The sequence below is a fragment of the Crinia signifera genome, chromosome 5 (assembly GCF_055691185.1).
Source record: "Crinia signifera chromosome 5, ASM5569118v1, whole genome shotgun sequence".
NCBI classification, from domain to species: Eukaryota; Metazoa; Chordata; class Amphibia; order Anura; family Myobatrachidae; genus Crinia; species Crinia signifera.
The window spans coordinates 174,769,976-174,797,585 of NC_139221.1; positions in this window are offsets into that span (position 1 = coordinate 174,769,976).

Genomic DNA, 27,610 nt, shown 5'->3' on the forward strand with positions numbered 1-27,610 from the left:
AGTAAGTCCTGATATTTTTGGAGGTTGCAGGGGCCACTACACCATTTAAAATAGGCAGGTTTTAGCATATGCAGTTAGGCCCTGTAGGATGATTTTAGCTAAAAAGTGCCCCAAACACTCAAATGGGCTTGTATCTGGGAAGGGAAAAAATGGGAAACATGACTTAGACACCAAATGATACACTGTTTGCCATGTTTCCAAATTTTTATGCACAGCGGTTACAGCATGAAGCGAATGCATGTGAATATACAAAGGTGCATTTCATTAAACAAGTCCAATGAGCATCCCAAAATGGCCGGCCTGCCTGCTTTCATCCATCAATTGTTCTAAATTTTTCATTTTCCAACGAGCTGAGGTGGAGTCTTAGCCAGTGGTACCATCAGGGAGGTGTGTAAAGCACTTTAGGCTAGACAGCCAATCAGCTGCCAGCTTCCATCTGTCAATCAAATACAGCAGCCAATCAGAAAGCTGCCCATTGATCAGCAGGCCCTTTATGACATCACAGAAAGACCCTCAGAACTATCTGTGCATGTCTAATGGCTGGCTGTCAGTTGGGCGGGTGGGTGGCAGAGGGAGGCGATGTCTGTCTCGTTTCTCCTGAAAATTGCAGTTTTTCTGCGTTTACGGGAAAAGTTGAGGTCCGACGCGCAAAAGTGGGGTATCGTAGAAATCACCTTTTAAAGTAGCACATTTCCAGCCCCCCAAAAATGGGCATTTCAAATGAGAAATGAGTCCAATGAACAAAATAGGGTGAATAAGTATGTATTTCAGGGGTGAGTTAGCAGGTTATTGGGGAAGTAAGTCCTGATATTTTTGGAGGTTGCAGGGGCCACTACACCATTCAAAATAGGCAGGCTTTAGCATATGCAGTTAGGCCCCGTAGGATGATTTTAGCTAAAAAGTGCCCCAAACACTCAAACGGGCTTGTATCTGGGAAGGGAAAATATGGGAAACATGACTTAGACAGCAAATGATACACTGTTTGCCATGTTTCCAATTTTTTATGCACAGTGGTTACAGCATGAAGCGAATGCATGTGTATATACAAAGGTGCATTGCATTAAACATGTCCACTGAGTGTCCCAAAATGGCCGGCCTGCCTGCTTTCATCCATCAATTGTTCTAAATTTTCATTACCCAATGAGCTGAGGTGGAGTCTTAGCCAGTGGTACCATCAGGGAGGTGTGTAAAGCACTTTAGGCTAGACAGCCAATCAGCTGCCAGCTTCCATCTGTCAATCAAATACAGCAGCCAATCAGAAAGCTGCCCATTGATCAGCAGGCCCTTTATGACATCACAGAAAGACCCTCAGAACTATCTGTGCATGTCTAATGGCTGGCTGTCAATTGGGTGGGTGGTTGGCAGAGGGAGGGGATGTCTGTCTCGTTTCTCCTGAAAATTGCGCTTTTTCTGCGTTTACGGGAAAAGTTGAGGTCCGACGCGCAAAACTGGGGTATCGTAGAAATCACCTTTTAAAGACGCACATTTCTGCCCCCCCCCCCCAAAATGGGCATTTCAAATGAGAAATGAGTCCAATGAACAAAATAGGGTGAATAAGTATGTATTTCAGGGGTGAGTTAGCAGGTTATTGGGGAAGTAAGTCCTGATATTTTTGGAGGTTGCAGGGGCCACTACACCATTCAAAATAGGCAGGCTTTAGCATATGCAGTTAGGCCCCGTAGGATGATTTTAGCTAAAAAGTGCCCCAAACACTCAAACGGGCTTGTATCTGGGAAGGGAAAATATGGGAAACATGACTTAGACAGCAAATGATACACTGTTTGCCATGTTTCCAATTTTTTATGCACAGTGGTTACAGCATGAAGCGAATGCATGTGTATATACAAAGGTGCATTGCATTAAACATGTCCACTGAGTGTCCCAAAATGGCCGGCCTGCCTGCTTTCATCCATCAATTGTTCTAAATTTTCATTACCCAATGAGCTGAGGTGGAGTCTTAGCCAGTGGTACCATCAGGGAGGTGTGTAAAGCACTTTAGGCTAGACAGCCAATCAGCTGCCAGCTTCCATCTGTCAATCAAATACAGCAGCCAATCAGAAAGCTGCCCATTGATCAGCAGGCCCTTTATGACATCACAGAAAGACCCTCAGAACTATCTGTGCATGTCTAATGGCTGGCTGTCAGTTGGGTGGGTGGGTGGCAGAGGGAGGGGATGTCTGTCTCGTTTCTCCTGAAAATTGCGCTTTTTCTGCGTTTACGGGAAAAGTTGAGGTCCGACGCGCAAAACTGGGGTATCGTAGAAATCACCTGTTAAAGACGCACATTTCTGCCCCCCCAAAAATGGGCATTTCAAATGAGAAATGAGTCCAATGAACAAAATAGGGTGAATAAGTATGTATTTCAGGGGTGAGTTAGCAGGTTATTGGGGAAGTAAGTCCTGATATTTTTGGAGCTTGCAGGGGCCACTACACCATTCAAAATAGGCAGGCTTTAGCATATGCAGTTAGGCCCCGTAGGTTGATTTTAGCTAAAAAGTGCCCCAAACACTCAAACGGGCTTGTATCTGGGAAGGGAAAATATGGGAAACATGACTTAGACAGCAAATGATACACTGTATGCCATGTTTCCAAATTTTTATGCACAGTGGTTACAGCATGAAGCGAATGCATGTGAATATACAAAAGGTGCATTGCATTAAACAAGTCCAATGAGCGTCCCAAAATGGCCGGCCTGCCTGCTTTCATCCATCAATTGTTCTAAATTTTTCATTACCCAATGAGCTGAGGTGGAGTCTTAGCCAGTGGTACCATCAGGGAGGTGTGTAAAGCACTTTAGGCTAGACAGCCAATCAGCTGCCAGCTTCCATCTGTCAATCAAATACAGCAGCCAATCAGAAAGCTGCCCATTGATCAGCAGGCCCTTTATGACATCACAGAAAGACCCTCAGAACTATCTTTGCATGTCTAATGGCTGGCTGTCAGTTGGGCGGGTGGGTGGCAGAGGGAGGGGATGTCTGTCTCGTTTCTCCCTAAAATTGCGGTTTTTCTGAGTTTACGGGAAAAGTTGAGGTCCGACGCGCAAAAGTGGGGTATCGTAGAAATCACCTTTTAAAGACGCACATTTCGGGCCCCCCCAAAAATGGGCATTTCAAATGAGAAATGAGTCCAATGAACAAAATAGGGTGAATAAGTATGTATTTCAGGGGTGAGTTAGCAGGTTATTGGGGAAGTAAGTTCTGATATTTTTGGAGGTTGCAGGGGTCACTACACCATTCAAAATAGGCAGGCTTTAGCATATGCAGTTAGGCCCCGTAGGTTGATTTTAGCTAAAAAGTGCCCCAAACACTGAAACGGGCTTGTATCTGGGAAGGGAAAATATGGGAAACATGACCTAGACAGCAAATGATATTCTGTATGCCATGTTTCCAAATTTTTATGCACAGTGGTTACAGCATGAAGCGAATGCATGTGAATATACAAAGGTGCATTGCATTAAACAAGTCCAATGAGCGTCCCAAAATGGCCGGCCTGCCTGCTTTCATCCATCAATTGTTCTAAATTTTTCATTACCCAATGAGCTGAGGTGGAGTCTTAGCCAGTGGTACCATCAGGGAGGTGTGTAAAGCACTTTAGGCTAGACAGCCAATCAGCTGCCAGCTTCCATCTGTCAAGCAAATACAGCAGCCAATCAGAAAGCTGCCCATTGATCAGCAGGCCCTTTATGACATCACAAACAGACCCTCAGAACTATCTGTGCATGTCTAATGGCGGGCTGTCAGTTGGGCGGGTGGGTGGCAGAGGGAGGGGATGTCTGTCTCGTTTCTCCTGAAAATTGCGTTTTTCTGTGTTTAAGGGAAAAGTTGAGGTCCGACGCGCAAAAGTGGGGTATCGTAGAAATCACCTTTTAAAGACGCACATTTCTGCCCCCCCAAAAATGGGCATTTCAAATGAGAAATGAGTCCAATGAACAAAATAGGGTGAATAAGTATGTATTTCAGGGGTGAGTTAGCAGGTTATTGGGGAAGTAAGTCCTGATATTTTTGGAGGTTGCAGGGGCCACTACAACATTCAAAATAGGCAGGCTTTAGCATATGCAGTTAGGCCCCGTAGGATGATTTTAGCTAAAAAGTGCCCCAAACACTCAAACGGGCTTGTATCTGGGAAGGGAAAATATGGGAAACATGACTTAGACAGCAAATGATACACTGTTTGCCATGTTTCCAAATTTTTATGCACAGTGGTTACAGCATGAAGCGAATGCATGTGAATATACAAAGGTGCATTGCATAAAACATGTCCACTGAGTGTCCCAAAATGGCCGGCCTGCCTGCTTTCATCCATCAATTGTTCTAAATTTTTCATTTCCCAACGAGCTGAGGTGGAGTCTTAGCCAGTGGTACCATCAGGGAGGTGTGTAAAGCACTTTAGGCTAGACAGCCAATCAGCTGCCAGCTTCCATCTGTCAATCAAATACAGCAGCCAATCAGAAAGCTGCCCATTGATCAGCAGGCCCTTTATGACATCACAGAAAGACCCTCAGAACTATCTTTGCATGTCTAATGGCTGGCTGTCAGTTGGGCGGGTGGGTGGCAGAGGGAGGGGATGTCTGTCTCGTTTCTCCCTAAAATTGCGGTTTTTCTGAGTTTACGGGAAAAGTTGAGGTCCGACGCGCAAAAGTGGGGTATCGTAGAAATCACCTTTTAAAGACGCACATTTCGGGCCCCCCCAAAAATGGGCATTTCAAATGAGAAATGAGTCCAATGAACAAAATAGGGGGAATAAGTATGTATTTCAGGGGTGAGTTAGCAGGTTATTGGGGAAGTATGTTCTGATATTTTTGGAGGTTGCAGGGGTCACTACACCATTCAAAATAGGCAGGCTTTAGCATATGCAGTTAGGCCCCGTAGGTTGATTTTAGCTAAAAAGTGCCCCAAACACTGAAACGGGCTTGTATCTGGGAAGGGAAAATATGGGAAACATTACCTAGACAGCAAATGATACACTGTATGCCATGTTTCCAAATTTTTATGCACAGTGGTTACAGCATGAAGCGAATGCATGTGAATATACAAAGGTGCATTGCATAAAACATGTCCACTGAGTGTCCCAAAATGGCCGGCCTGCCTGCTTTCATCCATCAATTGTTCTAAATTTTTCATTACCCAATGAGCTGAGGTGGAGTCTTAGCCACTGGTACCATCAGGGAGGTGTGTAAAGCACTTTAGGCTAGACAGCCAATCAGCTGCCAGCTTCCATCTGTCAATCAAATACAGCAGCCAATCAGAAAGCTGCCCATTGATCAGCAGGCCCTTTATGACATCACAGAAAGACCCTCAGAACTATCTGTGCATGTCTAATGGCTGGCTGTCAGTTGGGTGGGTGGGTGGCAGAGGGAGGGGATGTCTGTCTCGTTTCTCCTGAAAATTGCGCTTTTTCTGCGTTTACGGGAAAAGTTGAGGTCCGACGCGCAAAAGTGGGGTATTGTAGAAATCACCTTTTAAAGACGCACATTTCTGCCCCCCCAAAAATGGGCATTTCAAATGAGAAATGAGTCCAATGAACAAAATAGGGTGAATAAGTATGTATTTCAGGGGTGAGTTAGCAGGTTATTGGGGAAGTAAGTCCTGATATTTTTGGAGGTTGCAGGGCCACTACACCATTCAAAATAGGCAGGCTTTAGCATATGCAGTTAGGCCCCGTAGGATGATTTTAGCTAAAAAGTGCCCCAAACACTCACACGGGCTTGTATCTGGGAAGGGAAAATATGGGAAACATGACTTAGACAGCAAATGATACACTGTTTGCCATGTTTCCAAATTTTTATGCACAGTGGTTACAGCATGAAGCGAATGCATGTGAATATACAAAGGTGCATTGCATTAAACAAGTCCACTGAGTGTCCCAAAATGGCCGGCCTGCCTGCTTTCATCCATCAATTGTTCTAAATTTTTCATTACCCAATGAGCTGAGGTGGAGTCTTAGCCAGTGGTACCATCAGGGAGGTGTGTAAAGCACTTTAGGCTAGACAGCCAATCAGCTGCCAGCTTCCATCTTTCAATCAAATACAGCAGCCAATCAGAAAGCTGCCCATTGATCAGCAGGCCCTTTATGACATCACAGAAAGACCCTCAGAACTATCTGTGCATGTCTAATGGCTGGCTGTCAGTTGGGCGGGTGGGTGGCAGAGGGAGGGGATGTCTGTCTCGTTTCTCCCTAAAATTGCGGTTTTTCTGCGTTTACGGGAAAAGTTGAGGTCCGACGCGCAAAAGTGGGGTATCGTAGAAATCACCTTTTAAAGACGCACATTTCTGGCCCCCCAAAAATGGGCATTTCAAATGAGAAATGAGTCCAATGAACAAAATAGGGTGAATAAGTATGTATTTCAGGCGTGAGTTAGCAGGTTATTGGGGAAGTAAGTCCTGATATTTTTGGAGCTTGCAGGGGCCACTACACCATTCAAAATAGGCAGGCTTTAGCATATGCAGTTAGGCCCCGTAGGTTGATTTTAGCTAAAAAGTGCCCCAAACACTCAAACGGGCTTGTATCTGGGAAGGGAAAATATGGGAAACATGACTTAGACAGCAAATGATACACTGTATGCCATGTTTCCAAATTTTTATGCACAGTGGTCACAGCATGAAGCGAATGCATGTGAATATACAAAAGGTGCATTGCATTAAACAAGTCCAATGAGCGTCCCAAAATGGCCGGCCTGCCTGCTTTCATCCATCAATTGTTCTAAATTTTTCATTACCCAATGAGCTGAGGTGGAGTCTTAGCCAGTGGTACCATCAGGGAGGTGTGTAAAGCACTTTAGGCTAGACAGCCAATCAGCTTCCAGCTTCCATCTGTCAAGCAAATACAGCAGCCAATCAGAAAGCTGCCCATTGATCAGCAGGCCCTTTATGACATCACAAACAGACCCTCAGAACTATCTGTGCATGTCTAATGGCTGGCTGTCAGTTGGGCGGGTGGGTGGCAGAGGGAGGGGATGTCTGTCTCGTTTCTCCTGAAAATTGCGCTTTTTCTGCGTTTACGGGAAAAGTTGAGGTCCGACGCGCAAAAGTGGGGTATCGTAGAAATCACCTTTTAAAGACGCACATTTCTGCCCCCCCCCAAAAAATGGGCATTTCAAATGAGAAATGAGTCCAATGAACAAAATAGGGTGAATAAGTATGTATTTCAGGGGTGAGTTAGCAGGTTATTGGGGAAGTAAGTCCTGATATTTTTGGAGGTTGCAGGGGCCACTACACCATTCAAAATAGGCAGGCTTTAGCATATGCAGTTAGGCCCTGTAGGATGATGTTAGCTAAAAAGTGCCCCAAACACTCAAACGGGCTTGTATCTGGGAAGGGAAAATATGGGAAACATGACTTAGACAGCAAATGATACACTGTTTGCCATGTTTCCAAATTTTTATGCACAGTGGTTACAGCATGAAGCGAATGCATGTGAATATACAAAGGTGCATTGCATTAAACATGTCCACTGAGTGTCCCAAAATGGCCGGCCTGCCTGCTTTCATCCATCAATTGTTCTAAATTTTTCATTACCCAATGAGCTGAGGTGGAGTCTTAGCCAGTGGTACCATCAGGGAGGTGTGTAAAGCACTTTAGGCTAGACAGCCAATCAGCTGCCAGCTTCCATCTGTCAATCAAATACAGCAGCCAATCAGAAAGCTGCCCATTGATCAGCAGGCCCTTTATGACATCACAGAAAGACCCTCAGAACTATCTGTGCATGTCTAATGGCTGGCTGTCAGTTGGGTGGGTGGGTGGCAGAGGGAGGGGATGTCTGTCTCGTTTCTCCTGAAAATTGCGCTTTTTCTGCGTTTACGGGAAAAGTTGAGGTCCGACGCGCAAAACTGGGGTATTGTAGAAATCACCTTTTAAAGACGCACATTTCTGCCCCCCCAAAAATGGGCATCTCAAATGAGAAATGAGTCTAATGAACAAAATAGGGTGAATAAGTATGTATTTCAGGGGTGAGTTAGCAGGTTATTGGGGAAGTAAGTCCTGATATTTTTGGAGGTTGCAGGGCCACTACACCATTCAAAATAGGCAGGCTTTAGCATATGCAGTTAGGCCCCGTAGGATGATTTTAGCTAAAAAGTGCCCCAAACACTCAAACGGGCTTGTATCTGGGAAGGGAAAATATGGGAAACATGACTTAGACAGCAAATGATACACTGTTTGCCATGTTTCCAAATTTTTATGCACAGTGGTTACAGCATGAAGCGAATGCATGTGAATATACAAAGGTGCATTGCATTAAACAAGTCCACTGAGTGTCCCAAAATGGCCGGCCTGCCTGCTTTCATCCATCAATTGTTCTAAATTTTTCATTACCCAATGAGCTGAGGTGGAGTCTTAGCCAGTGGTACCATCAGGGAGGTGTGTAAAGCACTTTAGGCTAGACAGCCAATCAGCTGCCAGCTTCCATCTGTCAATCAAATACAGCAGCCAATCAGAAAGCTGCCCATTGATCAGCAGGCCCTTTATGACATCACAGAAAGACCCTCAGAACTATCTGTGCATGTCTAATGGCTGGCTGTCAGTTGGGCGGGTGGGTGACAGAGGGAGGGGATGTCTGTCTCGTTTCTCCCTAAAATTGCGGTTTTTCTGAGTTTACGGGAAAAGTTGAGATCCGACGCGCAAAAGTGGGGTATCGTAGAAATCACCTTTTAAAGACGCACATTTCTGGCCCCCCCAAAAATGGGCATTTCAAATGAGAAATGAGTCCAATGAACAAAATAGGGTGAATAAGTATGTATTTCAGGGGTGAGTTAGCAGGTTATTGGGGAAGTAAGTTCTGATATTTTTGGAGGTTGCAGGGGTCACTACACCATTCAAAATAGGCAGGCTTTAGCATATGCAGTTAGGCCCCGTAGGTTGATTTTAGCTAAAAAGTGCCCCAAACACTGAAACGGGCTTGTATCTGGGAAGGGAAAATATGGGAAACATGACTTAGACAGCAAATGATACACTGTTTGCCATGTTTACAAATTTTTATGCACAGTGGTTACAGCATGAAGCGAATGCATGTGAATATACAAAGGTGCATTGCATTAAACAAGTCCACTGAGTGTCCCAAAATGGCCGGCCTGCCTGCTTTCATCCATCAATTGTTCTAAATTTTTCATTACCCAATGAGCTGAGGTGGAGTCTTAGCCAGTGGTACCATCAGGGAGGTGTGTAAAGCACTTTAGGCTAGACAGCCAATCAGCTGCCAGCTTCCATCTGTCAATCAAATACAGCAGCCAATCAGAAAGCTGCCCATTGATCAGCAGGCCCTTTATGACATCACAGAAAGACCCTCAGAACTATCTGTGCATGTCTAATGCCTGGCTGTCAGTTGGGCGGGTGGGTGGCAGAGGGAGGGGATGTCTGTCTCGTTTCTCCCTAAAATTGCGGTTTTTCTGCGTTTACGGGAAAAGTTGAGATCCGACGCGCAAAAGTGGGGTATCGTAGAAATCACCTTTTAAAGACGCACATTTCTGGCCCCCCAAAAATGGGCATTTCGAATGAGAAATGAGTCCAATGAACAAAATAGGATGAATAAGTATGTATTTCAGGGGTGAGTTTGCAGGTTATTGGGGAAGTAAGTCCTGATATTTTTGGAGGTTGCAGGGGCCACTACACTATTCAAAATAGGCAGGCTTTAGCATATGCAGTTAGGCCCCGTAGGATGATTTTAGCTAAAAAGTGCCCCAAACACTCAAACTGGCTTGTATCTGGGAAGGGAAAATATGGGAAACATGACTTAGACAGCAAATGATACACTGTTTGCCATGTTTCCAAATTTTTATGCACAGTGGTTACAGCATGAAGCGAATGCATGTGAATATACAAAGGTGCATTGCATTAAACAAGTCCACTGAGTGTCCCAAAATGGCCGGCCTGCCTGCTTTCATCCATCAATTGTTCTAAATTTTTCATTACCCAATGAGCTGAGGTGGAGTCTTAGCCAGTGGTACCATCAGGGAGGTGTGTAAAGCACTTTAGGCTAGACAGCCAATCAGCTGCCAGCTTCCATCTGTCAATCAAATACAGCAGCCAATCAGGAAGCTGCCCATTGATCAGCAGGCCCTTTATGACATCACATAAAGACCCTCAGAACTATCTGTGCATGTCTAATGGCTGGCTGTCAGTTGGGCGGGTGGGTGGCAGAGGGAGGGGATGTCTGTCTCGTTTCTCCTGAAAATTGCGCTTTTTCTGCGTTTACGGGAAAAGTTGAGGTCCGACGCGCAAAAGTGGGGTATCGTAGAAATCACCTTTTAAAGACGCACATTTCTGGCCCCCCAAAAATGGGCATTTCAAATAAGAAATGAGTCCAATGTACAAAATAGGGTGAATAAGTATGTATTTCAGGGGTGAGTTAGCAGGTTATTGGGGAAGTAAGTCCTGATATTTTTTGGAGGATGCAGGGGCCACTACACCATTCAAAATAGGCAGGTTTTAGCATATGCAGTTAGGCCCCGTAGGATGATTTTAGCTAAAAAGTGCCCCAAACACTCAAACGGGCTTGTATCTGGGAAGGGAAAATATGGGAAACATGACTTAGACACCAAATGATACACTATATGCCATGTTTTCAAATTTTTATGCACAGTGGTTACAGCATGAAGCGAATGCATGTGAATATACAAAGGTGCATTGCATTAAACAAGTCCACTGAGTGTCCCAAAATGGCCGGCCTGCCTGCTTTCATCCATCAATTGTTCTAAATTTTTCATTACCCAATGAGCTGAGGTGGAGTCTTAGCCAGTGGTACCATCAGGGAGGTGTGTAAAGCACTTTAGGCTAGACAGCCAATCAGCTGCCAGCTTCCATCTGTCAATCAAATACAGCAGCCAATCAGAAAGCTGCCCATTGATCAGCAGGCCCTTTATGACATCACAGACAGACCCTCAGAACTATCTGTGCATGTCTAATGGCTGGCTGTCAGTTGGGTGGGTGGGTGGCAGAGGGAGGGGATGTCTGTCTCGTTTCTCCTGAAAATTGCGCTTTTTCTGCGTTTACGGGAAAAGTTGAGGTCCGACGCGCAAAAGTGGGGTATCGTAGAAATAACCTTTTAAATACGCACATTTCTGGCCCACCAAAAATGGGCATTTCAAATGAGAAATGAGTCCAATGAACAAAATAGGATGAATAAGTATGTATTTCAGGGGTGAGTTAGCAGGTTATTGGGGAAGTAAGTCCTGATATTTTTGGAGGTTGCAGGGGCCACTACACCATTCAAAATAGGCAGGCTTTACCATATGCAGTTAGGCCTCGTAGGATGATTTTAGCTAAAAAGTGCCCCAATCACTCAAACAGGCTTGTATCTGGGAAGGGAAAATATGGGAAACATGACTTAGACAGCAAATGATACACTGTTTGCCATGTTTCCAAATTTTTATGCACAGTGGTTACAGCATGAAGCGAATGCATGTGAATATACAAAGGTGCATTGCATTAAACAAGTCCACTGAGTGTCCCAAAATGGCCGGCCTGCCTGCTTTCATCCATCAATTGTTCTAAATTTTTCATTACCCAATGAGCTGAGGTGGAGTCTTAGCCAGTGGTACCATCAGGGAGGTGTGTAAAGCACTTTAGGCTAGACAGCCAATCAGCTGCCAGCTTCCATCTGTCAATCAAATACAGCAGCCAATCAGAAAGCTGCCCATTGATCAGCAGGCCCTTTATGACATCACAGACAGACCCTCAGAACTATCTGTGCATGTCTAATGGCTGGCTGTCAGTTGGGTGGGTGGGTGGCAGAGGGAGGGGATGTCTGTCTCGTTTCTCCTGAAAATTGCGCTTTTTCTGCGTTTACGGGAAAAGTTGAGGTCCGACGCGCAAAAGTGGGGTATCGTAGAAATAACCTTTTAAAGACGCACATTTCTGGCCCACCAAAAATGGGCATTTCAAATGAGAAATGAGTCCAATGAACAAAATAGGATGAATAAGTATGTATTTCAGGGGTGAGTTAGCAGGTTATTGGGGAAGTAAGTCCTGATATTTTTGGAGGTTGCAGGGGCCACTACACCATTCAAAATAGGCAGGCTTTAGCATATGCAGTTAGGCCTCGTAGGATGATTTTAGCTAAAAAGTGCCCCAATCACTCAAACAGGCTTGTATCTGGGAAGGGAAAATATGGGAAACATGACTTAGACAGCAAATGATACACTGTTTGCCATGTTTCCAAATTTTTATGCACAGTGGTTACAGCATGAAGCGAATGCATGTGAATATACAAAGGTGCATTGCATTAAACAAGTCCACTGAGTGTCCCAAAATGGCCGGCCTGCCTGCTTTCATCCATCAATTGTTCTAAATTTTTCATTACCCAATGAGCTGAGGTGGAGTCTTAGCCAGTGGTACCATCAGGGAGGTGTGTAAAGCACTTTAGGCTAGACAGCCAATCAGCTGCCAGCTTCCATCTGTCACTCAAATACAGCAGCCAATCAGAAAGCTGCCCATTGATCAGCAGGCCCTTTATGACATCACAAACAGACCCTCAGAACTATCTGTGCATGTCTAATGGCTGGCTGTCAGTTGGGCGGGTGGGTGGCAGAGGGAGGGGATGTCTGTCTCGTTTCTCCTGAAAATTGCGCTTTTTCTGCGTTTACGGGAAAAGTTGAGGTCCGACGCGCAAAAGTGGGGTATCGTAGAAATCACCTTTTAAAGACGCACATTTCTGGCCCCCCAAAAATGGGCATTTCAAATAAGAAATGAGTCCAATGTACAAAATAGGGTGAATAAGTATGTATTTCAGGGGTGAGTTAGCAGGTTATTGGGGAAGTAAGTCCTGATATTTTTTGGAGGTTGCAGGGGCCACTACACCATTCAAAATAGGCAGGTTTTAGCATATGCAGTTAGGCCCCGTAGGATGATTTTAGCTAAAAAGTGCCCCAAACACTCAAACGGGCTTGTATCTGGGAAGGGAAAATATGGAAAACATGACTTAGACACCAAATGATACACTATATGCCATGTTTCCAAATTTTTATGCACAGTGGTTACAGCATGAAGCGAATGCATGTGAATATACAAAGGTGCATTGCATTAAACAAGTCCACTGAGTGTCCCAAAATGGCCGGCCTGCCTGCTTTCATCCATCAATTGTTCTAAATTTTTCATTACCCAATGAGTTGAGGTGGAGTCTTAGCCAGTGGTACCATCAGGGAGGTGTGTAAAGCACTTTAGGCTAGACAGCCAATCAGCTGCCAGCTTCCATCTGTCAATCAAATACAGCAGCCAATCAGAAAGCTGCCCATTGATCAGCAGGCCCTTTATGACATCACAGACAGACCCTCAGAACTATCTGTGCATGTCTAATGGCTGGCTGTCAGTTGGGTGGGTGGGTGGCAGAGGGAGGGGATGTCTGTCTCGTTTCTCCTGAAAATTGCGCTTTTTCTCCGTTTACGGGAAAAGTTGAGGTCCGACGCGCAAAAGTGGGGTATCGTAGAAATAACCTTTTAAAGACGCACATTTCTGGCCCACCAAAAATGGGCATTTCAAATGAGAAATGAGTCCAATGAACAAAATAGGATGAATAAGTATGTATTTCAGGGGTGAGTTAGCAGGTTATTGGGGAAGTAAGTCCTGATATTTTTGGAGGTTGCAGGGGCCACTACACCATTCAAAATAGGCAGGTTTTAGCATATGCAGTTAGGCCCCGTAGGATGATTTTAGCTAAAAAGTGCCCCAATCACTCAAACAGGCTTGTATCTGGGAAGGGAAAATATGGGAAACAGAACCACGAATGCTGACTAAGCACTGAGTGAGCATAAACCCCTGATGGTTCCCCAGGTTACGCTGGAAGGTCAGCTGATATGCTGATAGGATGGGCACAAGGCCTATCAGAGCTGTGGGAGGAGTATAGACAGGGAAGAAAAGGATCATACTCACAGGAAGTCTTCCTCTGTCTGAAAAAGCGTGCTGCAGGATCAGGCAAGGCTGCTCTGCAGCAATAAATTTCCGTTTGTCTTTCAAGCGTTTTCTTCCTTCCCTAATACCACTCTGTCTCTCCTTTTCTTCTCTTCATAGATCTGTCCCCTTTTTCTTTACCTGTCCCTCTCTGTCAGATATGGCCTATAGGCCGCGCAGAGCGATCCACCCGCCCGCCCGCCTTGCTGCCGCGAGCACCGCCGCGCACGCCGCGGCCTCTGCCCGCACTACGCGAGGTCCGGCGCCCGGCCGCGTCATCAGCCGGCGCCGCGACCATCGCGTCTTGACGCGCGGGCGGCACAGGAGCCGCAGGACCGCGCCGCGATCCCCTCCGGTCCCCACTGGAACCACCAGGGACCGCGCCACTAGGCCCCGCCGCCTCCCAATCCGCCTCTGCTTCAGAGGCGGATTGGGAGGCGGCGGGGCCTAGTGGCGCGGTCCCTGGTGGTTCCAGTGGGGACCGGAGGGGATCGCGGCGCGGTCCTGCGGCTCCTGTGCCGCCCGCGCGTCAAGACGCGATGGTCGCGGCGCCGGCTGATGACGCGGCCGGGCGCCGGACCTCGCGTAGTGCGGGCAGAGGCCGCGGCGTGCGCGGCGGTGCTCGCGGCAGCCAGGGGGGGTCGGGCAGGGGTAGCGCCCGTCCAGCAAACACCCGTGCGCGCGGGCTAGGCCCCCGCACGTCGGCCAGCTACGACAGGCCTGGATCGCGGCCTTCCGCCCGATCCAGCGCCCGAGGCGCTGTGGTACAGGCCGCGCAGTTGGAGCCCCAGCAATCACCGGGCGCCCATAGGCGCAGACATACACGCGCCAGAGGCGCTGTGGCACAGGCCACGCAGGTCACCCCTATGCAATCACAGGGCGCCCATAGGCGCAGTCAGGGTACCCGCGCCAGAGGCGCTGTGTTACAGGCCACACAGGTCACCCTTCCGCAATCACAGGGCGCCAATAGGCGCAGTCAGGGCTCTCGCCCCTCATCCATCCCCATCCTGGCATCTAGGTTGCCACAGGGGGGCCTCCCATCGGGAGTAACCACCCCAACCCCCAGCAGGTCGGGTAGGGGCCGCGGGAGGGCCAGAGGTGGGGGCCAGGGGCCGGCTAGGGCCCAGTTAGTGCCACCAGCCCCTTTGGAGACACCTAGGGGAACAAGGCCACTAGGGATGAGGTCCTCACTGCACATAGCAAGGCGGCAGATCCTTAGAAGGGCCAGATTGCTTCCCCTGCGCAGTACTCAGGCCTCTGCGCCTGCTGCACCAGTTACCATGGCAGCCCCCACACCACCTGCGGCCGCAGATGGGGGGGTACAGCAGTTCCTGTCCCTACTTTCAGACTTTATGAGGCAGTCACCTGCTCCCGGGGGGGTTGCCCCGGCCCACAGTCAGGACCCTTTGGCACCCTCAGGGATCCCTTCCCCGGCTCCGGCAGCTAGGGCCTCATCAGCGGCGATGGCAAGACCTACGGCCCCCCTCACTGCGAGAGGGTTTGGTGGTGGATACCCCACAGATGAGCCTTGTACCAGTGGAGGGTACTTCAGGTGGGTCAGCGCCCAAGCACAAGCGGCGCAAGCGTAGGGCGGCGCATACCTCCTCTTCCTCCGGCGGATCTGACTCAGGGTCGTCGGAGGGAGATGGGGGCAGAAAATCGCGCAGGCGTCGCAGGCACAGGCGCAGAAGGCATTCTAGCTCCAGTGGCAGCTCGGGGTCCCCGTTGTTCCCTAGGGGACAAGTTGTCCAGTGCGAGAACACAGCAGTGCTCAGAGGGCTTAGGCGCAGCGTCCAGGAACGCATTAACGACGGGAAATACGTCAGCTTCTTCACCATGATGGCTCAGGCGGAAAAAGAATATCGCGTGGCAAAGAGGCGAGGGGGTATTGGGGAGGAGGCCTACTGCACCTATCACCGGTGGCAGGCGGGCATGTTCATGTTCGCGGCTTGTTACCTAGAAACAAGACCGCAAGAACACATGAACATGGTGCGTTACATGCACATGATTCATCAGATGTTCCTGTCAGAGGCCGACTCTTCATGGCGCTCATATGATGAGAATTTTCGCCGCAAACAGTCAGGGCTGGCCATTATGGCATTAGGGTGCAAAGACGTGGAGATCTGGATGGGGCCAAAGCCGGCGGCTGCTCCGGCAGTTGCTGCTGTGGCCACGCCAGCCTCCAGCCCCGCCCCTCGCAAGCAACAACAACCCTTTCGCGGTAGGGCGGGGGGGGCCCCCGCCGGGCGTTGCTTCGCATTCAACGGAGCTGGCTGCGCCCTGGGAGCCTCGTGCAAGTTTAAGCACGCATGCTCAAAATGCTGGGGCAATCACCCTTTTAGAGACTGCAGGAAGGGCAAGCAGGGAGGCACCTCCCAGGCTTCCACAGCCGGGGGCACACCTCAGTAAGGCCCCTTCTCCTGTACGGGTTGACCGCTTGGCCGGATGGCTGGGACGGTACCCGTGTAGGGAGGAGGCAAAATTCCTAGAGCAAGGCTTCCTCCTGGGCTTCCGTCTACCAATCCAGGGGGAGGTGGTAGCACGTTCCCCCCGAAATTTAAAATCCGCAATACAGATGCCCGGGATAGTGTTAGAAAAGGTAGACAAAGAGGTGAGCTTGGGGAGAATGGTGGGTCCTTTTCCATTCCCCCCTATAGAGAACCTGGTTCTCTCCCCGGTGGGGGTAGTCCCCAAAAAAGCTAGCGGCAAGTTTAGGCTTATCCAACACTTGTCCCACCCACCGGGCGGCTCTGTTAATGACACCATCCCTGAGCACTTGTGTCGCGTGCGATACCAGTCGTTTGAGCAGGCCCTTGATATAGTGCGCAGCCACGGACACGGGGCCCTGCTGGCCAAGGTGGACATCGAGTCAGCCTTTCGCCTTCTCCCTCTACATCCGGAATCATTCCGGTTCATGGGATTTCGCCTGCCCACGGGTTTTTACGTGGACAGGTGCTTACCGATGGGCTGCTCGATTTCCTGCGCCTACTTCGAGAGATTTAGCAGTTTCTTGCATTGGTGCGTAGAAGTGGGTTCAGGCGAAACTAGCGTGGCCCACTACTTGGATGACTTCCTGTGTGTGGGCCCTGCCGATTCTCAGCGGTGCAAGCTTCTGCTGACTTACCTGCAGAATCTGTTCAGGGAGTTTGGTGTCCCCATTGCGGAGGACAAGACGGAGGGCCCAGTGCAGCGCCTGTCCTTCTTGGGGATTGAAATAGACACAATAGCGGCCTGTTGCCGCCTCCCCCAGGACAAGCTTTCGCGGCTACGCGGAGCCATTAGCCTGGCACTGGCCACGGGCAAACTTCAGTTGCGCCAACTTCAGTCTCTCCTGGGACTACTTCACTTTGCTTGCAGGGTCATACCCATGGGCAGAGTTTTTTGTAGAAAGTTGGAAAGATCCATGTCAGGCGTCAGGCACCCACTCCACTTCGTACGTCTCTCTGCAGAGATAAAGAGGGATTTACGCACTTGGCTCTCCTTCTTGGAGCAGTTCAACGGTGTCCTGATTTGGCCTGCCAGCCCGCGCACCAATGCGCAGTTACAATTGTATACTGACGCAGCAGGCGGGGTGGGTTTCGGAGCCTTCCTGCACGGGTCATGGTGCGCCGCGCCATGGCCTGTGGAATGGGTAGCGGAAGGACTTACAAAAAACTTACTGCTGTTGGAGCTGTTCCCCATTGTAGTGGCGCTGGAGCTATGGGCAGACAGGCTACGCGACTCCAGCATCATATTTTGGTGCGATAATTTGGGAGTGGTGCACTCTATTAACAGGCAGGGATCAGCTTCCATGCCTGTGGTTTGCCTGCTTGCGCGGTTGGTGCTGCGATGCCTGCTGTTCAACATACAGTTTGTGGCACAACATGTTCCCGGAGTAGAGAACTCTGTGGCAGATGCATTGTCCAGGGCCGATTGGGAGAAGTTTCGGGCCCTGGCTCCCGATGCATCGATTGTTGGTGAATGCTGTCCCTCTTATATTTGGCAGATGATCAGGCCGGAATGGAGGGGCTAGCCATGCGGGCTATCGCACCACGGACGCTCCACTGCTATCAGGCTGGATGGCAGGAGTGGGAGCAGTTCAGACTGGCTGCTCCTCAAGCAGGTAAGACACCTGAGGAAGCCATGGTGGCTTTTGTTTGGAGTGCATACTCCAATGGTCGCTCTGTTGCCTCCGTGCGCAGGGTCTTGGCAGGGGTGTCGTTTTTCTCCGCATTACAGGGTAGGGCGGACCCGTCCCGATCATTCCTGGTGTCTAGGGCGCTGCGGGGTTGGCGGCGGGATACACCTGCCCCCACGGACTGTAGGCGTCCCATTGATATGTCATTACTTCCAGCACTGCTGGACGCTCTGGGGGACATCTGCTGGCCTCACTATGAGGTACTCTTGTTCCGCACGGCGTACGTGATGGCGTACCACGGGGCCTTCAGGATTGGGGAACTGGTGGCACCGTCAAAACGAGCGCCCTCGCCTCTGACTGTGGACGACCTGGTGGTCCAAGCTGACTCGGTGCTATGTCACCTGCGACGATCCAAGACGGACCAGGCTGGGAGGGGGCGGTGGCTGTCCTTGCTGCCGTGCACGGTGGAAAAGGCGTGCCCTGTGACGTTGGTCTCGGCCTTCGCCCAGGCGCGCCCGGACCTTCCAGGTGCATGGTTGATGCACGAGGATGGGTCACCGCTCACAAAATACCAGTTTTGTCACGTCTTGGGACGGGCGCTGGAGGCCACGGGTCTCGATCCTAGGGAATTTGGGTCTCATTCCTTTAGGATCGGGGCTGCTACCTCGGCGGCTGCGGAGGGCCGCTCCGACGCAGAGATTCAAGCTCTGGGTCGATGGCGCTCGGCAGCATTCCGGAGGTACATTCGGCCAGCTTTATCTGTCACTTTCAACCTTGGTCAACTGGACGCATAAGCGCTCGCCAACTTCCAGTGGGGGCCTTGAGGTGTGTTTTCACATCCGTCTGGGGGCACAATTCGGCTATAATTACAATCTGGCATGGCGTACTTGTTAGTTTACTCCAGACGGTGTGTTTTGTGCCTCAAGAGCTGGTCGGCCTCGGCTTCTTCTCATTCCTCTCTCTAACAAGCGTGGTGAATGCTTGGTATGCAAGCTTGTCGACAGCCTTCTAACCTCTTTATAAATATTTCAGGTCGACAGGACGTTAAGTCCATTTGGATGATTGGACATTCCTTTGTCTATTGGGCTTCCAGGGCAAACATAGCATCGGATGTACGCGTGTTTAGTCGAGCTGGGGAGGTTAGGTGGCTGGGTGAGAGAGGTATGCTGTGGAAAGGGCTGCAGGCGGGGCTGATTCGAGCCCTGAGAGATTTTGGGGTCCCGAGGGTCATTATTTTCCACCTGGGTGGTAATGACTTAGGGCGAATGACTGCTCTAGAGCTGCGCTCAGTGATTGTGCGGGACCTCTATTTTATTTCTCTGTATTTGCCTGCATGTAAGTTGGTGTGGTCCTCCATTACATCGAGGATAGTGTGGAGAAATGCGGTATCCTGCCCCCGCCTGGAGCGTTCACGGAAACGGTGAACGCTGCAGTTGAGAAGTATCTGCTGACCAATGGCGGGGGTGTTATTCGCCATGACGCCATCAGCTTTCAGCGGAGTGCGCTGTATAGGAGCGATGGCGTTCATCTGAGCCCGGAGGGCGTGGCTCTGTTTTTGGGCGATGTTTTTAGTTGGTTAGACACACAGTGCTGAGCGTTTCCTACTTGGTGGCGGTGCTGCGGCTTAGGGCCTAGCTTTGGCGGTAAAGAACGGTCATCCTTGTAAGATCTTGATGTGTGTGTGTAGATAGTGGGGTGTCGCTCTCTCCTGACATCGATGGTCATCAGCCATGCTCCCGCCCGGGGTGGTGGTCACCACTAGCACGAGTGGATGACCGGGGAGAGCGATCACCAGCGATGGTGTGTATGGTAACATCTTTAACCCCCACTTTCCTATAATGACCGTTCTTTGGTGCCGCCACCATTATATATATATAGTTAGTTTAATTGTCAAAATAAATTGACATTCATTTTGAAACGCCAGCACTTGTGTCTGTGTCTTTTTTATTATATAAGTTAGTGTTAAGGTTTAGGTTAAGTTTATGGTGAGATGGAAAGGTGTGGACCTGGGGATACCTGATGGGGAGTTTAAGAACCACGAATGCTGACTAAGCACTGAGTGAGCATAAACCCCTGATGGTTCCCCAGGTTACGCTGGAAGGTCAGCTGATATGCTGATAGGATGGGCACAAGGCCTATCAGAGCTGTGGGAGGAGTATAGACAGGGAAGAAAAGGATCATACTCACAGGAAGTCTTCCTCTGTCTGAAAAAGCCCCGCCCACCCTTCCCTATTTCTTTTCTCTCCGGCGGCGGTAAAGAACGGTCATCCTTGTAAGATCTTGATGTGTGTGTGTAGATAGTGGGGTGTCGCTCTCTCCTGACATCGATGGTCATCGGCCATGCTCCCGCCCGGGGTGGTGGTCACCACTAGCACGAGTGGATGACCGGGGAGAGCGATCACCAGCGATGGTGTGTATGGTAACATCTTTAACCCCCACTTTCCTATAATGACCGTTCTTTGGTGCCGCCACCATTATATATATATAGTTAGTTTAATTGTCAAAATAAATTGACATTCATTTTGAAACGCCAGCACTTGTGTCTGTGTCTTTTTTATTATATAAGTTAGTGTTAAGGTTTAGGTTAAGTTTATGGTGAGATGGAAAGGTGTGGACCTGGGGATACCTGATGGGGAGTTTAATGACTTAGACAGCAAATGATACACTGTTTGCCATGTTTCCAAATTTTTATGCACAGTGGTTACAGCATGAAGCGAATGCATGTGAATATACAAAGGTGCATTGCATTAAACAAGTCCACTGAGTGTCCCAAAATGGCCGGCCTGCCTGCTTTCATCCATCAATTGTTCTAAATTTTTCATTACCCAATGAGCTGAGGTGGAGTCTTAGCCAGTGGTACCATCAGGGAGGTGTGTAAAGCACTTTAGGCTAGACAGCCAATCAGCTGCCAGCTTCCGTCTGTCACTCAAATACAGCAGCCAATCAGAAAGCTGCCCATTGATCAGCAGGCCCTTTATGACATCACAAACAGACCCTCAGAACTATCTGTGCATGTCTAATGGCTGGCTGTCAGTTGGGCGGGTGGGTGGCAGAGGGAGGGGATGTCTGTCTCGTTTCTCCTGAAAATTGCGCTTTTTCTGCGTTTACGGGAAAAGTTGAGGTCCGACGCGCAAAAGTGGGGTATCGTAGAAATCACATTTTAAAGACGCACATTTCTGGCCCCCCAAAAATGGGCATTTCAAATGAGAAATGAGTCCAATGAACAAAATAGGGTGAATAAGTATGTATTTCAGGGGTGAGTTAGCAGATTATTGGGGAAGTAAGTCCTGATATTTTTGGAGGTTGCAGGGGCCACTACACCATTCAAAATAGGCAGGTTTTAGCATATGCAGTTAGGCCCCGTAGGATGATTTTAGCTAAAAAGTGCCCCAAACACTCAAACGGGCTTGTATCTGGGAAGGAAAAATATGGGAAACATGACTTAGACAGAAAATGATACACTGTATGCCATGTTTCCAAATTTTTATGCACAGTGGTTACAGCACGAAGCGAATGCATGTGAATATACAAAGGTGCATTGCATTAAACAAGTCCAATGAGCGTCCCAAAATGTCCGGCCTGCCTGCTTTCATCCATCAATTGTTCTAAATTTTTCATTACCCAATGAGCTGAGGTGGAGTCTTAGCCAGTGGTACCATCAGGGAGGTGTGTAAAGCACTTTAGGCTAGACAGCCAATCAGCTGCCAGCTTCCATCTGTCAATCAAATACAGCAGCCAATCAGAAAGCTGCCCATTGATCAGCAGGCCCTTTATGACATCACAAACAGACCCTCAGAACTATCTGTGCATGTCTAATGGCTGGCTGTCAGTTGGGCGGGTGGGTGGCAGAGGGAGGGGATGTCTGTCTCGTTTCTCCTGAAAATTGCGGTTTTTCTGCGTTTACGGGAAAAGTTGAGGTCCGACGCGCAAAAGTGGGGTATCGTAGAAATCACATTTTAAAGTCGCACATTTCTGGCCCCCCAAAAATGGGCATTTCAAATGAGAAATGAGTCCAATGAACAAAATAGGGTGAATAAGTATGTATTTCAGGGGTGAGTTAGCAGGTTATTGGGGAAGTAAGTCCTGATATTTTTGGAGGTTGCAGGGGCCACTACACCATTCAAAATAGGCAGGCTTTAGCATATGCAGTTAGGCCTCGTAGGATGATTTTAGCTAAAAAGTGCCCCAATCACTCAAACGGGCTTGTATCTGGGAAGGGAAAATATGGGAAACATGACTTAGACAGCAAATGATACACTGTTTGCCATGTTTCCAAATTTTTATGCACAGTGGTTACAGCATGAAGCGAATGCATGTGAATATACAAAGGTGCATTGCATTAAAAAAGTCCACTGAGCGTACCAAAATGGCCGGCCTGCCTGCTTTCATCCATCAATTGTTCTAAATTTTTCATTACCCAATGAGCTGAGGTGGAGTCTTAGCCAGTGGTACCATCAGGGAGGTGTGTAAAGCACTTTAGGCTAGACAGCCAATCAGCTGCCAGCTTCCATCTGTCAATCAAATACAGCAGCCAATCAGAAAGCTGCCCATTGATCAGCAGGCCCTTTATGACATCACAGAAAGACTCTCAGAACTATCTGTGCATGTCTAATGGCTGGCTGTCAGTTGGGTGGGTGGGTGGCAGAGGGAGGGGATGTCTGTCTCGTTTCTCCTGAAAATTGCGCTTTTTCTGCGTTTACGGGAAAAGTTGAGATCCGACGCGCAAAAGTGGGGTATCGTAGAAATCACCTTTTAAAGATGCACATTTCTGCCCCCCCAAAAATGGGCATTTCAAATGAGAAATGAGTCCAATGAACAAAATAGGGTGAATAAGTATGTATTTCAGGGGTGAGTTAGCAGGTTATTGGGGAAGTAAGTCCTGATATTTTTGGAGGTTGCAGGGGCCACTACACCATTCAAAATAGGCGGGCTTTAGCATATGCAGTTAGGCCCCGTAGGTTGATTTTAGCTAAAAAGTGCCCCAAACACTCAAACGGGCTTGTATCTGGGAAGGGCAAATATGGGAAACATGACTTAGACAGCAAATGATACACTGTATGCCATGTTTCCAAATTTTTATGCACAGTGGTTACAGCATGGAGCGAATGCATGTGAATATACAAAGGTGCATTGCATTAAACAAGTCCACTGAGTGTCCCAAAATTGCCGGCCTGCCTGCTTCCATCCATCAATTGTTCTAAATTTTTCATTACCCAATGAGCTGAGGTGGAGTCTTAGCCACTGGTACCATCAGGGAGGTGTGTAAAGCACTTTAGGCTAGACAGCCAATCAGCTGCCAGCTTCCATCTGTCAATCAAATACAGCAGCCAATCAGAAAGCTGCCCATTGATCAGCAGGCCCTTTATGACATCACAAACAGACCCTCAGAACTATCTGTGCATGTCTAATGGCTGGCTGTCAGTTGGGCGGGTGGGTGGCAGAGGGAGGGGATGTCTGTCTCGTTTCTCCTGAAAATTGTGGTTTTTCTGCGTTTACGGGAAAAGTTGAGGTCCGACGCGCAAAAGTGGGGTATCGTAGAAATCCCATTTTAAAGACGCACATTTCTGGCCCCCCAAAAATGGGCATTTCAAATGAGAAATGAGTCCAATGAACAAAATAGGGTGAATAAGTATGTATTTCAGGGGTGAGTTAGCAGATTATTGGGGAAGTAAGTCCTGATATTTTTGGAGGTTGCAGGGGCCACTACACCATTCAAAAAAGGCAGGTTTTAGCATATGCAGTTAGGCCCCGTAGGATGATTTTAGCTAAAAAGTGCCCCAAACACTCAAACGGGCTTGTATCTGGGAAGGGAAAAAATGGGAAACATGACTTAGACACCAAATGATACACTGTTTGCCATGTTTCCAAATTTTTATGCACAGCGGTTACAGCATGAAGCGAATGCATGTGAATATACAAAGGTGCATTGCATTAAACAAGTCCAATGAGCGTCCCAAAATGGCCGGCCTGCCTGCTTTCATCCATCAATTGTTCTAAATTTTTCATTTCCCAACAAGCTGAGGTGGAGTCTTAGCCAGTGGTACCATCAGGGAGGTGTGTAAAGCACTTTAGGCTAGTCTGCCAATCAGCTGCCAGCTTCTATCTGTCAATCAAATACAGCAGCCAATCAGAAAGCTGCCCCTTAATCAGCAGGCCCTTTATGACATCACAGAAAGACCCTCAGAACTATCTGTGCATGTCTAATGGCTGGATGTCAGTTGGGCGGGTGGGTGGCAGAGGGAGGGGATGTCTGTCTCGTTTCTCCTGAAAATTGCGTTTTTTCTGCGTTTACGGGAAAAGTTGAGGTCCGACGCGCAAAAGTGGGGTATCGCAGAAATCACCTTTTATAGAAGCACATTTCTGGCCTCCCAAAAATGGGCATTTCAAATGAGAAATGAGTCCAATGAACAAAATAGGGTGAATAAGTATGTATTTCAGGGGTGAGTTAGCAGGTTATTGGGGAAGTAAGTCCTGATATTTTTGGAGGTTGCAGGGGCCACTACACCATTCAAAATAGGCAGGGTTTAGCATATGCAGTTAGGCCCCGTAGGTTGATTTTAGCTAAAAAGTGCCACAAACACTCAAACGGGCTTGTATCTGGGAAGGGAAAATATGGGAAACATGACTTAGACAGCAAATGATACACTGTATGCCATGTTTCCAAATTTTTATGCACAGTGGTTACAGCATGAAGCGAATGCATGTGAATATACAAAGGTGCATTGCATTAAACAAGTCCAATGAGTGTCCCAAAATGGCCGGCCTGCCTGCTTTCATAGGTCAATTGTTCTAAATTTTTCATTACCCAATGAGCTGAGGTGGAGTCTTAGCCAGTGGTACCATCAGGGAGGTGTGTAAAGCACTTTAGGCTAGACAGCCAATCAGCTGCCAGCTTCCATCTGTCAATCAAATACAGCAGCCAATCAGAAAGCTGCCCATTGATCAGCAGGCCCTTTATGACATCACAAACAGACCCTCAGAACTATCTGTGCATGTCTAATGGCTGGCTGTCAGTTGGGCGGGTGGGTGGCAGAGGGAGGGGATGTCTGTCTCGTTTCTCCTGAAAATTGCGGTTTTTCTGCGTTTACGGGAAAAGTTGAGGTCCGACGCGCAAAAGTGGGGTATCGTAGAAATCACATTTTAAAGACGCACATTTCTGGCCCCCCAAAAATGGGCATTTCAAATGAGAAATGAGTCCAATGAACAAAATAGGGTGAATAAGTATGTATTTCAGGGGTGAGTTAGCAGGTTATTGGGGAAGTAAGTCCTGATATTTTTGGAGGTTGCAGGGGCCACTACACCATTCAAAAAAGGCAGGTTTTAGCATATGCAGTTAGGCCCCGTAGGATGATTTTAGCTAAAAAGTGCCCCAAACACTCAAACGGGCTTGTATCTGGGAAGGGAAAAAATGGGAAACATGACTTAGACACCAAATGATACACTGTTTGCCATGTTTCCAAATTTTTATGCACAGCGGTTACAGCATGAAGCGAATGCATGTGAATATACAAAGGTGCATTGCATTAAACAAGTCCAATGAGCGTCCCAAAATGGCCGGCCTGCCTGCTTTCATCCATCAATTGTTCTAAATTTTTCATTTCCCAACAAGCTGAGGTGGAGTCTTAGCCAGTGGTACCATCAGGGAGGTGTGTAAAGCACTTTAGGCTAGTCTGCCAATCAGCTGCCAGCTTCTATCTGTCAATCAAATACAGCAGCCAATCAGAAAGCTGCCCCTTAATCAGCAGGCCCTTTATGACATCACAGAAAGACCCTCAGAACTATCTGTGCATGTCTAATGGCTGGCTGTCAGTTGGGCGGGTGGGTGGCAGAGGGAGGGGATGTCTGTCTCGTTTCTCCTGAAAATTGCGTTTTTTCTGCGTTTACGGGAAAAGTTGAGGTCCGACGCGCAAAAGTGGGGTATCGCAGAAATCAACTTTTATAGAAGCACATTTCTGGCCCCCCAAAAATGGGCATTTCAAATGAGAAATGAGTCCAATGAACAAAATAGGGTGAATAAGTATGTATTTCAGGGGTGAGTTAGCAGGTTATTGGGGAAGTAAGTCCTGATATTTTTGGAGGTTGCAGGGGCCACTACACCATTCAAAATAGGCAGGGTTTAGCATATGCAGTTAGGCCCCGTAGGTTGATTTTAGCTAAAAAGTGCCACAAACACTCAAACGGGCTTGTATCTGGGAAGGGAAAATATGGGAAACATGACTTAGACAGCAAATGATACACTGTATGCCATGTTTCCAAATTTTTATGCACAGTGGTTACAGCATGAAGCGAATGCATGTGAATATACAAAGGTGCATTGCATTAAACAAGTCCAATGAGCGTCCCAAAATGGCCGGCCTGCCTGCTTTCATCCGTCAATTGTTCTAAATTTTTCATTACCCAATGAGCTGAGGTGGAGTCTTAGCCAGTGGTACCATCAGGGAGGTGTGTAAAGCACTTTAGGCTAGACAGCCAATCAGCTGCCAGCTTCCATCTGTCAATCAAATACAGCAGCCAATCAGAAAGCTGCCCATTGATCAGCAGGCCCTTTATGACATCACAAACAGACCCTCAGAACTATCTGTGCATGTCTAATGGCTGGCTGTCAGTTGGGCGGGTGGGTGGCAGAGGGAGGGGATGTCTGTCTCGTTTCTCCTGAAAATTGCGGTTTTTCTGCGTTTACGGGAAAAGTTGAGGTCCGACGCGCAAAAGTGGGGTATCGTAGAAATCACATTTTAAAGACGCACATTTCTGGCCCCCCAAAAATGGGCATTTCAAATGAGAAATAAGTCCAATGAACAAAATAGGGTGAATAAGTATGTATTTCAGGGGTGAGTTAGCAGATTATTGGGGAAGTAAGTCCTGATATTTTTGGAGGTTGCAGGGGCCACTACACCATTCAAAATAGGCAGGTTTTAGCATATGCAGTTAGGCCCCGTAGGATGATTTTAGCTAAAAAGTGCCCCAAACACTCAAACGGGCTTGTATCTGGGAAGGGAAAATATGGGAAACATGACTTAGACAGAAAATGATACACTGTATGCCATGTTTCCAAATTTTTATGCACAGTGGTTACAGCATGAAGTGAATGCATGTGAATATACAAAGGTGCATTGCATTAAACAAGTCCACTGAGTGTCCCAAAATTGCCGGCCTGCCTGCTTTCATCCATCAATTGTTCTAAATTTTTCATTACCCAATGAGCTGAGGTGGAGTCTTAGCCACTGGTACCATCAGGGAGGTGTGTAAAGCACTTTAGGCTAGACAGCCAATCAGCTGCCAGCTTCCATCTGTCAATCAAATACAGCAGCCAATCAGAAAGCTGCCCATTGATCAGCAGGCCCTTTATGACATCACAAACAGACCCTCAGAACTATCTGTGCATGTCTAATGGCTGGCTGTCAGTTGGGCGGGTGGGTGGCAGAGGGAGGGGATGTCTGTCTCGTTTCTCCTGAAAATTGTGGTTTTTCTGCGTTTACGGGAAAAGTTGAGGTCCGACGCGCAAAAGTGGGGTATCGTAGAAATCACATTTTAAAGACACACATTTCTGGCCCCCCAAAAATGGGCATTTCAAATGAGAAATGAGTCCAATGAACAAAATAGGGTGAATAAGTATGTATTTC